Below are 15,023 nucleotides of genomic sequence, written 5' to 3'. Positions count from 1 at the left end.
TTTTTCTGCTCTATCTTCAAGTCTTATTCAGCAGTAGAAACTCAGTGTATTTGCATATTTGCAATTTGTACAGCACTGTGTTCATTTAATGGCTTTTTCATTTAGGCGTTTGCATATTCAAGCCAGCTGCTTGTCCTAACCCACAAACTGTTTTGATAAAATTATAAATTTCCTGATGACCCACAATATGACAGTGAGACAGGAGCACGGATTGCTGACTTTCTGTTCCAGAACACTAGGACTGCGATTTTCCCCTGACTACTCATCTTTAATTAAAAAGAAAAGCTATTTTGCACAGTTAAGGAGAAATTATGGGAACTAAAAATATTAAGTACTCCTTAATATCTGGCACGTCTTATTGATTGGTCAGGCCAAATGCATACATTTAGCTCCCCTGAGGAAGCAAGTGTCTTCTTTGTTAAACAGAATAAAACCTAAGATTAAATAGAGAATCCCGATGACTACAATTTAGAAAGGACTATATTCATATGCTGTTCAGAATTCACATTTTTATTCTTATGGTTAAAAAGTCTCATTTTTTTAACCGTTTTGTTGCCACAAACATGCTGTAGTTATCTAATGTCATAACTAGGACCCTACCAAATTCGTAGTCATGAAAAACACATCACTGACCATGAAATCTGGTCTTTTATGTGCTTTTACCCTATATTACACAGATTTCACAGGGGAGACCAGTTTCTCAAATTGGGGGACCTGACCCAAAGGGGAGTTACAGGGGGCCACAATTTTGGGGCGGAAGGGGGTGTCACAGTACTACCACCCTTACTTCTGCACTGCCTTCAGAGCTGGGTGGCCAGAGAGCAGCGGCTGTTTGCCAGGCGCCCAGCTCTGAAGGCTAAGAGCAGCAATACCATACCATACCGCCCTTACTTCTGCGCTGCTGCCTTCAAAGCTGAAAAACTGGAGAATGATGGCTGCTGACTGAGGGCCCAGCTCTGCAGGCAGCAGCACAGAAGTAAAGGTGGCAATACCATACCATGCCATCCTTACTTCTGTGCTGCTGCTGGCAGCAGCTCTGCCTTCAGAGCTGGGCCCCCAGTCAGCAACCACCACTCTCCAGCTGCCCAGTTCTGAAGGCAGCCGCCCCCACCAGCAGTGCAGAAGTAAGGGTATCAGTACTGCAACGCCCCTGCAATAACCTTGCAACCCTCCCACAACTCCTTTTTGGGTCAGCACTCCTAACATTGCAACACCATGGAATTTCAGATTTAAATAGCCAAAATCATGAAATTTACTATTTAAAATCCTATGACTATGAAATTGACCAAAATGGATCATGAATTTGATAAGGCCCTAGTCATAACCAATTGATCCCAAGATTAGAGAGACAAGGGGGATGTGGTCATATATTTTATTGGACCAGTGTCTCTTGGTGAGAGACAAGCTTTCAAGCTTACACAGAACTCTGCGTTAGGTCTTCTTCAAAGCTCTCTGTAGCTTGAAAGCTGTCTCTCTCATTAACAGAAGTTGGTCCAATAAAACATATTACCTCACCCACCTTGTGCCTCTAACATTTATCTAGTCTGGCTTATAAACATCTCTTGCTGGGTACCTCTCTTATGGTCTGGGCATTTATTTTTTAATTAAAATCTACAATATCAAATATGAAAGACTGATCTTCCCACATGGATAAATGATTAGTTTCTCTCAATATAAAATAAACCCAATTCCTCAATTATGAGGCATGCTCTTTCAAGAAAGCCTGGGAAAACAAAAAAAAGACATGCTCTCTCTTGATCCACCAGCACTCAGATTGAGCATACTTGCCAACAACCAACTACCATTTATAGCAAGAGAGTTTAGAATGCCCTCACTACATGTAACAGCAGCAGTATTGTCCAAGGAGAAAGGCACTCTCTCAGGTAACCAGTACCCAAACTAATACATTTAATTTTTTTTGTAATAAACTTCAATAGCCCGTCATATTTTAGAATAATCTCCAAGTGCATTTATTTTCAGCTATCAAAATCCACAAATTACTTTGCTAGAGGGTTCTGGAAAAGAGACAAATTCACTAAAAAAACCCTCATCTCACACTAAACTGAAGTTGCAATTTTTCAGGATATTTCAGAAAGTGCTGTAAATCTGGTCAGGATTCACTACTCATATATAAAGCAGAGATTAAGTTTTCATTGGTGTTACCTTAACTATGGATCCACTACAGAATCTTCACAATGCAGGAAGTGTTAGTGTTTACATTACAAGGAGCTGTGAGTGTTTGTGAAATAGCTCAGACAATGCAGTGGAGGCCATGTCCAACAGCCTATTGATTTCTAAGGGCATGTCTACACTGCAAAGAAAAAAAACCCTGTTCCAAGTCTCTGAACTCCAATCAGTTGACTTGGGCTATGGGGCTAAAAAACACAGACAAGACATTTCCCAGGTTTCAGAGCCCAGGGTCCACATCCAACCCAAATGTCTATTTTAGCCCTGCAGCCCAAGTTACAAAACTCAGTAGTGCCACAGGTTTTTCTTTGCAGTGTACACATACCCCAAGTGGAGTTGGGCTGTAAACATATATATTTAATTTCCTTCCTCATAGTAATCCAGTTTCCCCATGTGTAGTTATTTTTCTCCCTTGCTGAAAAGACCCTTATGACCATTATTAACAAGAGAGCACACAGAAACTCTTATAAATCAAATTTAAAGGGGATTTTTAAGGGACAAACTATTTAAAACATGTTCTACTCAATTTAAAAACATATTGAGTTGACCTTATCCCTTTAAATGCAGCAGCCAGTTCAAGCAAACTAAACCAAAGTTCCTGCGGATCAGCAAAAGGAGAGTTGTCTGAGAGAAGACTTAGCTGTAATATCATTGCTTCCAGTTCCCCGTCTGCTACATGTACCTTTCCCACCTCTTCAAAGATGATTTAATAGGAGTTATTCTTGGACATAATTGTGAGATAAATCAAATCCCATCTGTTCCCACCAAATTAACAAAAAACACTTGCTCAACACCACTCACACATCATCAGAAAGTTTAAAAGTAAACAGCCTTGGAGTTAAAGGAAATTCTGCAGGATGCACTGACCTTGCCAGTTGCTCTCAATATACCTTTCTCGGGGCAGGAGAGGAACCAACAAGCCATATTTGACACCTGAAAATCATGACCTTTGATTGATATGGCCCATTCAGATCATAAGTAGAAAAAACAAAGGGCTCATTGACAATATGAATTTTGTTTTAACATCACAATTTTGCACAGCTGCCATATTTTTATTAAAATATTTTTCCTTATCGGGAGGACAGAACTTGTACCTGCTTAATCCGGTTTAGTTAATCATGACTACAGATGCTCCTGTGTGGCATGTTAGTTATTAAGAAAGGTCAGCAATAAAATACAATAAGGCTAGAAATGCAATACACCCTACAGTGAGCACCTCTAGTAGCCTCTTAGTTTCACATAGAATATGATTTATTTTTATTTATTTTTTTTAAATCAGGCAGCAAGAGTTGGGAACGTGGGGAGTGAGAGCAGGGATGAAGAACAGAGGAGTCAATAGCATCCTTGGTGTAAGTGGGAAGAAGTGGAGGAATAAAAGGCAACAAGTCTGGGTGGTAGGGAGGTTAGATATATATGGGAGAGCAGGAGGGCATCAAGGCAGCAGGAAAAAAAACGATAATGAATCTTATTTTCCTTTGCCTCCTGTTGTCCCAGGATGGATGGAGGATGAATTCCTTCAGGCCTGTAAAGTGCTTTGAGATCCTCAGATCAGTGATGCTCTAGATTAAGGATAGGGTATTCAGTTTCAAGGGTAGAGGCTGTGTTCCTGCCTTCCCAATACTTGACTGCAACAGACAATACTGCTGGTTCCTTAGCAATCATATATTTTCAACTCAAGGGGCGTGGTAACACTCATCTGACCAATTCCAAAATCTCAGGGGCTGTTCTATGTATCTAGGGAAAAACTTACTGATTTTGGCGAAAACTGGAAACGCCTGAATTCCATCGATGTAAGTGAGAGAAGAAGGACCCCCGAATGCCCATTGGGTGCAGCAGGCAGAGGAGTGTCTCTGGTGCCCCCTGCTGCTGCCTACACATCACAGACAGCAGCTTTATAGGATGGTCTCTCACTAGGTATACAGCTCAGCCTACATAAGCAACAATGCATCGGAGCCACTATAGTTTATTGTCATTTCAATTATCTGACAGGTACCTCAAATGTTCATATAGGGTCTCTTGTTCCTTATTAATTTACAAATCTAAATAAATAAAATAAATAAAAATAATAAATTCCATCACTGAAGAAAAGATCACATGTAGTATGACAACACACTGGTCACCAGATATAAAATTGTCAGCACTTAGATGTGTTTCTTCAGTAGTTATTTCCCCATGTTGCTGACATAAGTAAACATGAACTTGCCTTAGCGCCTTTTCTAACCTTAAATGTAAATCGGATAAGTTTCAGAGTGCAATGTACTTTGAATAATGTTGGATATGTAACAGCTGAGTTTCCCTTCTGGCTTTACAAACCTAATTTAACTCTATTCCCTTGCATGGGTAAGACTTTGTAAAGCCTTGCATCCAAGGATCTCAGAGCACTTTACAAAGGTATGTGTCTTGTTCCCATTTTAAAAATGGGAAATGAAGACATGATCCCATGAGGTTTCCTCTGCAACCTCAAAAATCAACATTTCCTTTCTTTAAGGATCACTTTAACAATGCAAAAGGCCATGGGGCATGCAGGCACATCCCAGTCCCCTGAGTCCTTTACTGTAGTTGCAGACCACAAGACTAGGAACAAGTATATGACCTATACAGGAAGCCAGATATTAGGCTTCCTGCCTCTCATGAGGGGCAGATAGGCAGGAAAAACTCAGGATCAGGGAAGCACCTGTAACACCAGCCTACAGAGTAGCCAGGAACAGCTAACCAGAACATACTATCCCTCCCACTTCCCCTCCAGCTAACAGAAAGCAGGAAAGTCTTTGTTAAGTGTCTTCTATTACTTGGAGCCTCTTGCATCTTCCATTATTTAATAAACCTACCCTGAAGAAAGAGACATGAAATTCAATTCAAGTACTTAGGCTTTATTTGCACTGCCCTGGGTTTGTAAATCCGCCAACTAGCATACAGTCAAGATATCCTACTAATTAGGACCCTATTTTAGGGAGTGACTCCAAAGTCAAGGTTCTTCAGTCACCTAACGTTAACTGCATGGGTTTGAAATCTAAACTGAACATAGATTACCATACTACATTGCTTGGAGCATCCAGCAACCCACAGACTACAAAACAGCATTCCTAGTGAAAACATCTCAATATAGAATTTCAACTAGAAAATTAACCCAAGTTCAATCACTTGACTAACCCTAGTGGAACGTTACCGGGAAAAAACAGCTGTACTAGGTACAACAGCATAATGGTAGCACAATATATGCACTAAGGACTGGTAGCAATGTTACTATATCTACAGGATTTAAAAACATATGTGATTAAGCATATCAGAAGCTACATACTAAAAGCTATGCTGAAAGAAGTTCAACTTGCCAGGTCAGGCACTCAGAAGTTAGGAATTGGCAAAACTTTACAATCAAAAAGGAGGATGAGGCTGCTCAGCACCTTTGAAAGTCAAGCCACTTATTTAGGTACTTAAACAAGGATTGAAAAGCCTAACTTTAGCTACCCACTTCTGAAAGCCTTTGCCAGAATGCTTCCAATATAAAATCCAGAAATGCTTCACTACCTACATAAATACAGAACTACTGAAACAGAGCCACCACCTCTTTGGTGAAAGGCAGCAGCAGTGTCACACTGCACGATAGTACGAAGAGAAGCTTCAGCAAAGTGTCTCTGGACAAATCCTTACTCTTAACATCCAGACAGGGTAGACAGGACATCTGTTTTTAAAAGCCTCATTTGAAACACAAAGTGAGTGTGATGAATCTTATTGTAGCTTCTGATCTTGTAGTCCAAGAGTCTAGTTACTATCTGGATTGCAATTTTAATGCCTGGAGGATAGACAACACTATGGTGTTGATACTGTCTGGAAGTATAAACAACAGGCAAGCCACCACGAGTTTTTTTCTAATGCTGTTTGGTTAGGTGAAAATTGGATCCATAAAGTACTCTTAATCCAACTCTAGATTGGACCCCAAACATTTTCGTATGAGAACTTATCCTAAGCACTCTGAAGACAGAACGAATTCCACAAGAATAATACTGTAGAACATCATCAGCGTTTGTATTTAACATAAGCAAACATGCATTAGCCCTTGACCCTCCAACCTAGACCCTGCCATTGACTTGCTGAATGACGTTGGGTGATTTTCTTCATTTGTACATAAGACTTTATTCACATGAGTAGTGACTATTCACGTGCCTAAATTAACTATGTGCACATATGTACATGCAGCATCAGGGACTAATACTGTGGGAAATGGGGATTCCAAGTAAAGATTATCTTTGTGACATAAAATCTCTCTCTCTTCAGAATGAAATTGCTTCAATGCTAACAAGGAAAAGTTTAGACTTTCCGTACAATCAACTTTATACATGAGAAAATTTGCACAACTAGGAACCTATAGTTAGGTTCCTAAGCCCATATTTCAACACCTTAAGCATGAGATTTTCAAAAGCACCTACGTGATTTAAACATATCAAGTCCTACCGACTTCAAACAAAATAAGATGGTGAAGCATTTCAACTTTCTTGACTTGCAGCAGTTCAATACATCATGTGATGTTGTATGCAAATATAGTACAGGCCATTTGCTTATCAATTTTAAGTTAGAGTTTGCGTTGTTCTCATATTAAGGATGTTAATGAGACCCAGGGCTTACCTTTCAGTACAGATGAACATTTTAGTCTTTTTTTCTATATAAAACCTGAAATTCTATTAACAATTACAAAAAACTTGCCTTTTAGCAATTTAAGACTATAATATGGTAAAAAAGTAAAGAACTAGCAACTGTAAACAGAAATAAAACCAATTTAACTTAAAAAAAAATCAGTAAAAGTACCAATGATTTTAAATCATTATTTTTATCCACCCTGCAATGAAGATTTGAACAGACATCTCAAGTGATGAAAGCCCAGTACACAATCCAATTTCACTACATCACAATTCTAGTAAGATCCTGACCTCAACAAATTTTACACACAAGTTTAGACAGACAAGATGGTCAAGTGACTTACTTGAGGCACAGTGAGTCACTGGCTGACCCAAATTAGACCAGCACTACTTTGAAGTCAAAATGAGTGGCTTTTCCAATTCTTTAATCACAAGACCATAACTGCATGCTAGCCAAAATACACACTCAGTATTCTGAAAACTGGTTAATATCTAGTACTCTCATAGCACTGTTCCAACATTACCTATTCCTCACAGAGATAAAGTCAGCACTAGTCACACAGTACCCAGCACCTAATAATGACCGCATACATAATGACCAATGCTATATTTTAATAGCAGTTCTTCAGTACTTGTTTCCAACACTTAAATATTCAGCAACTAAGGAGAAATCTTCATTAATGGGAAACAGCACAGATATACAAGAACTTCCCCAAGAAAAATTACATTTGAAATTATTTGGCTAAATGTGAAGCTTAGTTCATATATGTTTAAGTACATTTTATACACCAGGTGAGGATTATGCAAGGAAAGAAAAAAGCGAGCAGACTTAAAATCTCACTTTATTGAGAAAAAACACGTCCTATAATCATAACCATGATACTAATTACAAGAACCGCCTCTCTAAGAGATCCACAAAAACACCTATATGCTTTCTTGTGTAAGCATTTCAATTAGCAAAATGGACACAGAATTAAAAGTTCAAACACACAAATGAAAAAAGCAGATTCTATAGGACAGAATAAAGCCTTATTTCAAAATATATTACAACCAGGTATAAGCTTATAGCAGAGCAAGCAAGTTTCCACTGATGGTTGTTACTTCATAACTTAAGAACATGGATTTTCTGGCTCAGAAATCCAGTTGACTCTACAACTATGAATGGAACTTGCATGTTCTGCAATAGGTCAGGTGGACTGCTGGTGGGGTTCACACACTGACACAACTACTTGGCTTTCTATAGACGGCATTTTGTTTCTCAATTATAATGGCTATTTTCCAAAAGCTTCAATGTCCTGTTTATTATTAGTTACCAATTTGTTGCCATCCTCCAACTCCTCCATGATAACATGCCCAAAATGGTTATCAGCACTGGATGCCAAACAGACCTCTTCCTGGTCAAGCAAGGCTGTGTCATCACTCCAACCTTTTTCTCCATCTTCCTTGCTGCCATCATTCTTCTCATCGCTGACAAGCTCCCCTCCAGATCTGACATACAATACAGAATGGACGGCAAACTCTTTAGGGTATGGCTACAGTTGGAATTTCAAAGCGCTGCCGCGGAAGCGCTTTGAAGGGTGAGTGTGGTCGGAGCGGCAGTGCTGGGAGAGAGCTCTCCCAGCGCTGCACATAAACCACCCTGATTACACTGAGGCTTTACAGCGCTGTATCTTGCAGCGCTCAGGGGGGTGTTTTTTCACACCCGAGCGCGAAAGTTGCAGCGCTGTAAAGTGCCAGTGTAGCCATACCCTTAACCTCAATTGCTTCCAATCCAAGACACAGACCATCACTAAATCAGTCACTAAACTCTAATATGCGAACAATTGTGCCTTGTGCATCCACTTGGAAGATCTCCAAAAAACAGTCAAAATCTTCTCTGATGCCTACAACCAAGTAGGCCTCACACTCAACACCAAGAAAACTAAAGTGCTCCACAAACAGGTTTCAAACTACCAGTAGCCTGTTTCCACAATCAAGATCAACAAAGAGACTTTGAGCACATTCCCCCACCTCGGCAACTTTCCCTGAGATAAAACAGTTTTAAATACATTCGGACACAGAAGTGTCTGCCAACAAGTAAAAGGATTCTAAAGCCGGAAACAGAACACACCCAGAATATTACCAAACAAAATACCTTCACCCACAGACGTTGCAGTGATGCAAGAGTATTCAGGACCGGGAATGAGTGATTTTTAAGAGATGATCAAGTCACTTAGTTTAGCTACATATCTAAAAGCAAAAATTAGAAACATGTGACCTAGAGAAAAATCTTATGAGGATAAAAAATGAGGAGTCCTTGTGGCACCTGAGAGACTAACAAATTTATTTAAGCATAAGCATTCATGGGCTAGAATCCACTTCATCAGATGCATGGAGTGGAACATGCAGTAGGGAAGATATAAATACACAGCATATGAAAAGATGGGAGTTGCCTTACCAAGTGCAGGGGCCAGTGCTAATGAGCAAGTTCATTAAAGTGGAAGTGGACTATTCTCAACAATTGACAAGAAGGGGCGGAAATCACTTTTGTAGTGCTAATGAGGCCAATATAAACAAGATGGCCCATTTCAAACAGTTGAAAAGAAGGTGTGAGTATCAGCAGAAGAAAATTAGTTTTTGTAGTGACCCATCCACTCCCAGTCTTTATTCAGGTCTAATTTGATTGCGTCCAGTTTGCAAATGAATTCCAGTTCTGCAGTTTCTCGAAGGCTGTTTTTGAAGTTTTTTTGCTGAAGAATTGCCACTTTTAAGTTTACATGATTTCAATTCAAGTCCCATTTTAAAAAGCGATTAGCAAAGAGGAGAATCGCTACCAGAAGTGCAAACGGTTCACTGGATGTATTCATTTATTTCTACCAATTTTAATGTAGTTAAAATAAATCAGATAATTTTTTTAAGAATAAATTCAACTGCAGATTAGTGTAAGAGCAACTTGTGCCAAAATCAGAATTATGTCCTGTTATAAATCATTACCTCATCCAAAAGCCAATCAGGATTCTATATTTCCTATCAGAAGCTCTTATTTTATTGGCTATAGTATGTTATACTGTTCTCAGTGTGTATGGGAATTTTGAAACTATATGTATTTGTCTGCATCCAAATGAATAGTTTCTCTCCAACAAAGATAACAGGCCTGACGTTGTATACTGGAGTTACTATGGATAGCCAACTTCTAGCCAGAATTTATTACATTAGTTATTTTTAATTTTTTTCATGTGAATTAAATACTTATGGCCACACTGAATACTGAGTCTGGGAATAAAGAATAAGGCCATTCTGACAGGACTGGGGATGCTGTCCTGGGAAGCAGTGACTCAAACGTTTAGGGGTCATGGTGGATAATCAGCTGCACATGAGCTTTCAGTGTGATGCTGTGGCCAAAATAACTAATGTGATCCTGAGATGCATGAACAGAAGGATCGAGTAGGAGTCAAGATTCACACATCCTAGGGCTGGAAGGGACCTCAAGAGGTCATCGAGTACACCCCCCTGCCCCCATGGCAGGACCAAATACTGTCTAGACCATCCCGGATAGACATTTATCTAACCTACTTTTAAATATCTCCAGAGATGGAAATTCCACAACCTCCCTAGGCAATTTATTCCAGTGTTTAACCACTCTGACAGTTAGGAACTTTTTCCTAATGTCCAACCTAAATCTCCCTTGCTGCAGTTTAAGCCCATTGTTTCTTGTCCTATCCTTACAGGCTAAGATGAACAAGTTTTCTCCCTTCTCCTTATGACATCCTTTTAGATACCTAAAAACTGCTATCATGTCCCCTCTCAGTCTTCTCTTTCCCAGACTAAACAAACCCAATTCTTTCAGCCTTTCTTCATAAATCATGTTCTCTAGACCTTTAATCATTTTTGTTGCTCTTCTCTGGACCCTTCCAAATCTTTCTTGAAATGTGGTGAACAGAACTGGACACAATACTCCACTTGAGGCCTAACCAGCGCAGAGTAGAGCGGAAGAATGACTTCTCGTGTCTTGCTCACAACACACCTGAATCATGTTTGCTTTTTTTGCAACAGCATCACACTGTTGACTCATATTTAGCTTGTGGTCCACTATAATCCCTAGATCCCTTTCTGCCGTACTCCACCCTAGACAGTCTCTTCCCATTCCGTATGTGTGAAATTGATTGTTCCTTCCTAAGTGGAGCACTTTGCATTTGTCTTTATTAAACTTCATCCTGTTTACCTCAGACCATTTCTCCAATTTGTCCAGATCATTTTCAATTTTGACCCTGTCCTCCAAAGCAGTTGCAATCCCTCCTAGTTTGGCATCATCTGCAAACTTAATAAGACTACTTTCTATGCCAATATTTAAATCGTTGATGAAGATATTGAAGAGAGCCGGTCCTAAAACAGACCCCTGCGGAACCCCACTTGTTATAACTTGACAGCAGGATTGGGAGTCATTAATAACTACTCTGAGTACGGTTATCCAGCCAGTTATGCACCCATCTTATAGTCACCCCATCTAAGTTGTATTTGCCTAGTTTATCGATAAGAATATCATGCAAGACCTTATCAAATGCCTTAATAAAGTCTAGGTATACCACATCCACCGCTTCTCCCATATCCACAAGACTCGTCATCCTATCAAAGAAAGCGATCAGATGAGTTTGACACGATTTGTTCTTCACAAATCTGTGCTGGCTATTCCCTATCACCTTACCACCTTCCAAGTGTTTGCAGATGATTTCCCTAATAACTTGCTGTCATAAAGCATAGTCCCAATTCTGAACCTTAGCGTCCAAAAAGTGGGTGCCTGCATGAACCTCCAAGCTTAATTACCAGCTTGGATCTTACAGCGTTGCCACCAGACAGGAATTACAGTGCCTGCCTCACTCTGGTCTCCTCAAAACCTTCCCTGGGTGACCCCAAGACTCAGATGCCCTGAGTCTCACAACAAAGGGAAATAACCCACTCTTCCCCCCCTCCTTCTTTTCCCCCCTCCCAGTTTTTCCCTGAGAGAGACAGTAATCCTGGCACAGAGATTCCTATCCCCTTGCCTCAACTAGAAAAGAAAATCCAACAAGTTATAAAAAGAAAGCTTTATATAAAAAGAAAGAAAAACACATAAAAATGGTCTCTGTTCAAGGTAACAATATACAGGGTCAATTGCTTAAAAGAAAAATGAATAAACAGCCTTATTCAAAAAGAAATGCAATTTAAACATTCCAGCAACTACACACATGTAAATACAAAAACAATATAAAAACCTATATTGTGTTAATATCGTACTTACAACTGGAAACAGATAGAAGCTTGGAGAAGAAAGATCCCTCTCAGAGCTGAGAGAGTAACAGACAGAACAAAGGAACACACACCACCCAAAAACTTCCCTCCCAGGCTTTGAAAAATCCGGTTCCTGATTGGTCCTCTGGTCAGGTTTTTGGTCCCTTTGTTAACCTTTACAGGTAAAAGAAACATAACCCTTAGCTATCTGTTTAGACACTTGCCCCATTAATTCCTGGCACAGAAATTAAACTAACTGGTCTGTAGTTTCCTGGGTTGTTTTATTTCCTTTTTTATAGAGGGGCACTATCTTTGCCCTTTTCAGTCTTCTGGAATCTCTCCGTCTCCATGATTTTCCAAAGATAATAGCTAGAGGCTCAGATACCTCCTCTATTAGCTCTGGAGTATTCTAGGGATGCATTTCATCAGGCCCTGGTGACTAGCAGGCATCTAACTTTTCTAAGTGATTTTTAACTTGCTCTTTATTATTTATCTTCCAAACATACCTCTCCATTAGCATTCCACTATGTTAGACATTCCTTAGACTTCTCGGGAGACCGAAACAAAGAAGTGATTGAGCATCTCCGCCACTTCCAAGTTTCTGTTACTGTTTCTCCTCCTCACTGAGCAGTGGCCTACCCTGTCCTGTCTTCCTCTTGCTCTAATGTATAGATAAAAAGTCTTTTGTTTCCCTTTATTCCCATAGCTAGTTTGAGCTCATTTTGTGCCTTTGCCTTTCTAATCTTGCCCCTGCATTCCTGTGTTGTTTGCCTATATTTATCCTTTGTAATTTGTCCTAGTTTCCATTTTTCATATATGACTCCTTTTTATTTTTTAGATCATGCAAGATCTCGTGGTTAAGTCAAGCTGGTCTTTTGCCACATTTTTTATCTTTCCTACCCAGCGGAATAGCTTGCTTTTGGGGCCCTTAATAGTGTCCCTTTCAAATACTGCCAACTCTCCTCAGTTGTTTCTCCCCTCAGTCTTGATTCCCATGGGATCTTACCTATCAGCTCTCTGAGCTTACCAAAAATCTGCCTTCCTGAAATCCACTGTCTCTATTTTGCTGTACTCCCTTCTACCCTTCTTTAGAATTGCGAACTCTATGATTTCATTATCACTTTTACCCAAGCTGCCTTCCACTTTCAAATTCTCAATGAGTTCCTCCCTATTTGTTAAAATAAAATCTAGAACTGCTTCCCCCCAGTAGCTTTTTCAACCTTCTGAAATAAAAAGTTGTCTGCAATGCAGTCCAGGAACTTATTGGATAGTCTGTGCCCTGCTATGTTATTTTCCCAACATATATCTGGATAGTTGAAGTTCCCCATCACCACCAAATCTTGGGCTTTGGATGATTTTGTTATTTGTTTTTAAAAAAGCCTCATCCACCTCTTCCACCTGGTTAAGTGGCCTGTAGTAGACTCCTAGCATGACATGATTCTTGTTTTTAACCCCTTATAGCCTAACCCAGAGATTCTCAACACTTTTGTCTCCTATGTCCATCTCCACCTCAGTCCAAGTGTGTACATTATTAATAAATAAGGCAATACCTCCTCCCTTTTTCCCATCTATCCTTCCTGAGCAAGCTGTACTAATGCATATCAACATTCCAATCATGTGTATTATCCCATCAAGTTTCAGTGATGCCAACAATGTCATAGTTGTATTTATTTATTTGCACTTCCAGTTCTTCCTGCTTATTACCCATACTTCTTGCATTTGTATATAGGCATCTAAGATACAGATGTATAGCACTATAAGATGTTCTATATGCCTATTCAATGTTCTATTAACTCTGCATTTGGCACTTGTGCAACCACTGCTTGAATACTTGTCCACTTCTGATGCCTACAATTCAAGAAGGATGTTGATAAATTGGAAAGGGTTCAGAGAAGAGACACAAGAGTGATTAAAGGATAAGGAAATATGCTTTATAGTGAGAAACATAAGGATCTCAATCTAGTTAGCTTAACAAAGAGAAAGCTAAGGGGTGATCTGATTATAGTCTAAGTACCCACAGGGGGAACAAATATTTAATAATAGGCTCTTTAGCAAAGAAAGGTATAACACAATCCAGTGGCTGGAAGTTGAAGCTAGACAAATTCAGACTGGAAATAAGGCATATATATTTTAACAGCGACAGTAAATAGTCAATGGAACAATTTACCAAGGGTAGAAATGGATTCTCCATCACTGAATTTTAAAATCAAGATTAGATGTTTTTCTAAAAAGATATGTTTTAGGTGTTATTTTGGGGAAAGTTTTATGGCCTGTGCTACACAGCAGGTCAGGCTAGATGATCATAATGGTCACTTCTGGCCTTAGAATCTTAGTCCTTTATCCATGTAACAGGACAGACTGGGCATCAGCAGTGCAAACTTCAGCTATAGTGTCCTTCAGCTACAGTGCCTTATCAACCTGTATAAGCATGACACAGGAGGATTACCTTTACGGTATGACACTACAGTCCATTTAGTTCTTGACCTCACTGTTGGAAGTTAGTCGAAATGGCTTTGTGAAGTGGACAGCAGTGTTTTGGTATTATTCGAAAACAACAGACATGCATACACATCACACATTTCACACATGACACAACAGCCTACAGACCTAGATTGGAATCTGCAAACCAGCTGTTAAGTGTGCCCTGTCTTTTGAAAATATAGAGCCATTCAGCTCTCCTATCATAACTTTAAAATATTTTAAAACAATCAACTAGTTTAAAAGTAAAACATGCCAATTGTGTTTAAATTTTAAGTCCATCTCATGTAGAATTTCTGCTTTCTAGTTCAGAGGCCACTGAAAAACTGATATTTTTACCACCTAAGAAATAACCAAGACAAAAAAAAAAATAAAAAACAAAACTAGTTTTACAGTGGAGTTAAGGGAGTACATACCACTTATTACCCACCTTACTCTTTGTACTAGAGTCCCAGCAAATTAAGATTATCTGATCCACATTCA

At 39.4% G+C, this 15,023-nt stretch overlaps 1 protein-coding gene and 1 long non-coding RNA gene across 5 annotated transcripts in view; one reads left to right on the top strand and one right to left on the bottom strand.

Moving 5' to 3' along the window:
- The window catches only part of LOC142046909 (uncharacterized), a 30,058-nt gene extending 25,843 nt beyond the window's left edge, over positions 1–4,215 (top strand). The window contains exon 3 of the long non-coding RNA XR_012656008.1: positions 3,926–4,215. This is a non-coding gene — a long non-coding RNA (uncharacterized LOC142046909). The remainder of the gene's footprint in view (positions 1–3,925) is intronic.
- Positions 1–15,023, bottom strand: part of ATRN (attractin) — a 427,246-nt gene that overhangs the window by 386,434 nt on the left and 25,789 nt on the right. The gene's annotated exons all lie outside the window — the stretch shown is intronic.

This window comes from Chelonoidis abingdonii, chromosome 5, assembly GCF_003597395.2.
Source record: "Chelonoidis abingdonii isolate Lonesome George chromosome 5, CheloAbing_2.0, whole genome shotgun sequence".
NCBI classification, from domain to species: Eukaryota; Metazoa; Chordata; order Testudines; family Testudinidae; genus Chelonoidis; species Chelonoidis abingdonii.
This window is presented reverse-complemented; position numbering and strand designations above follow the sequence as displayed.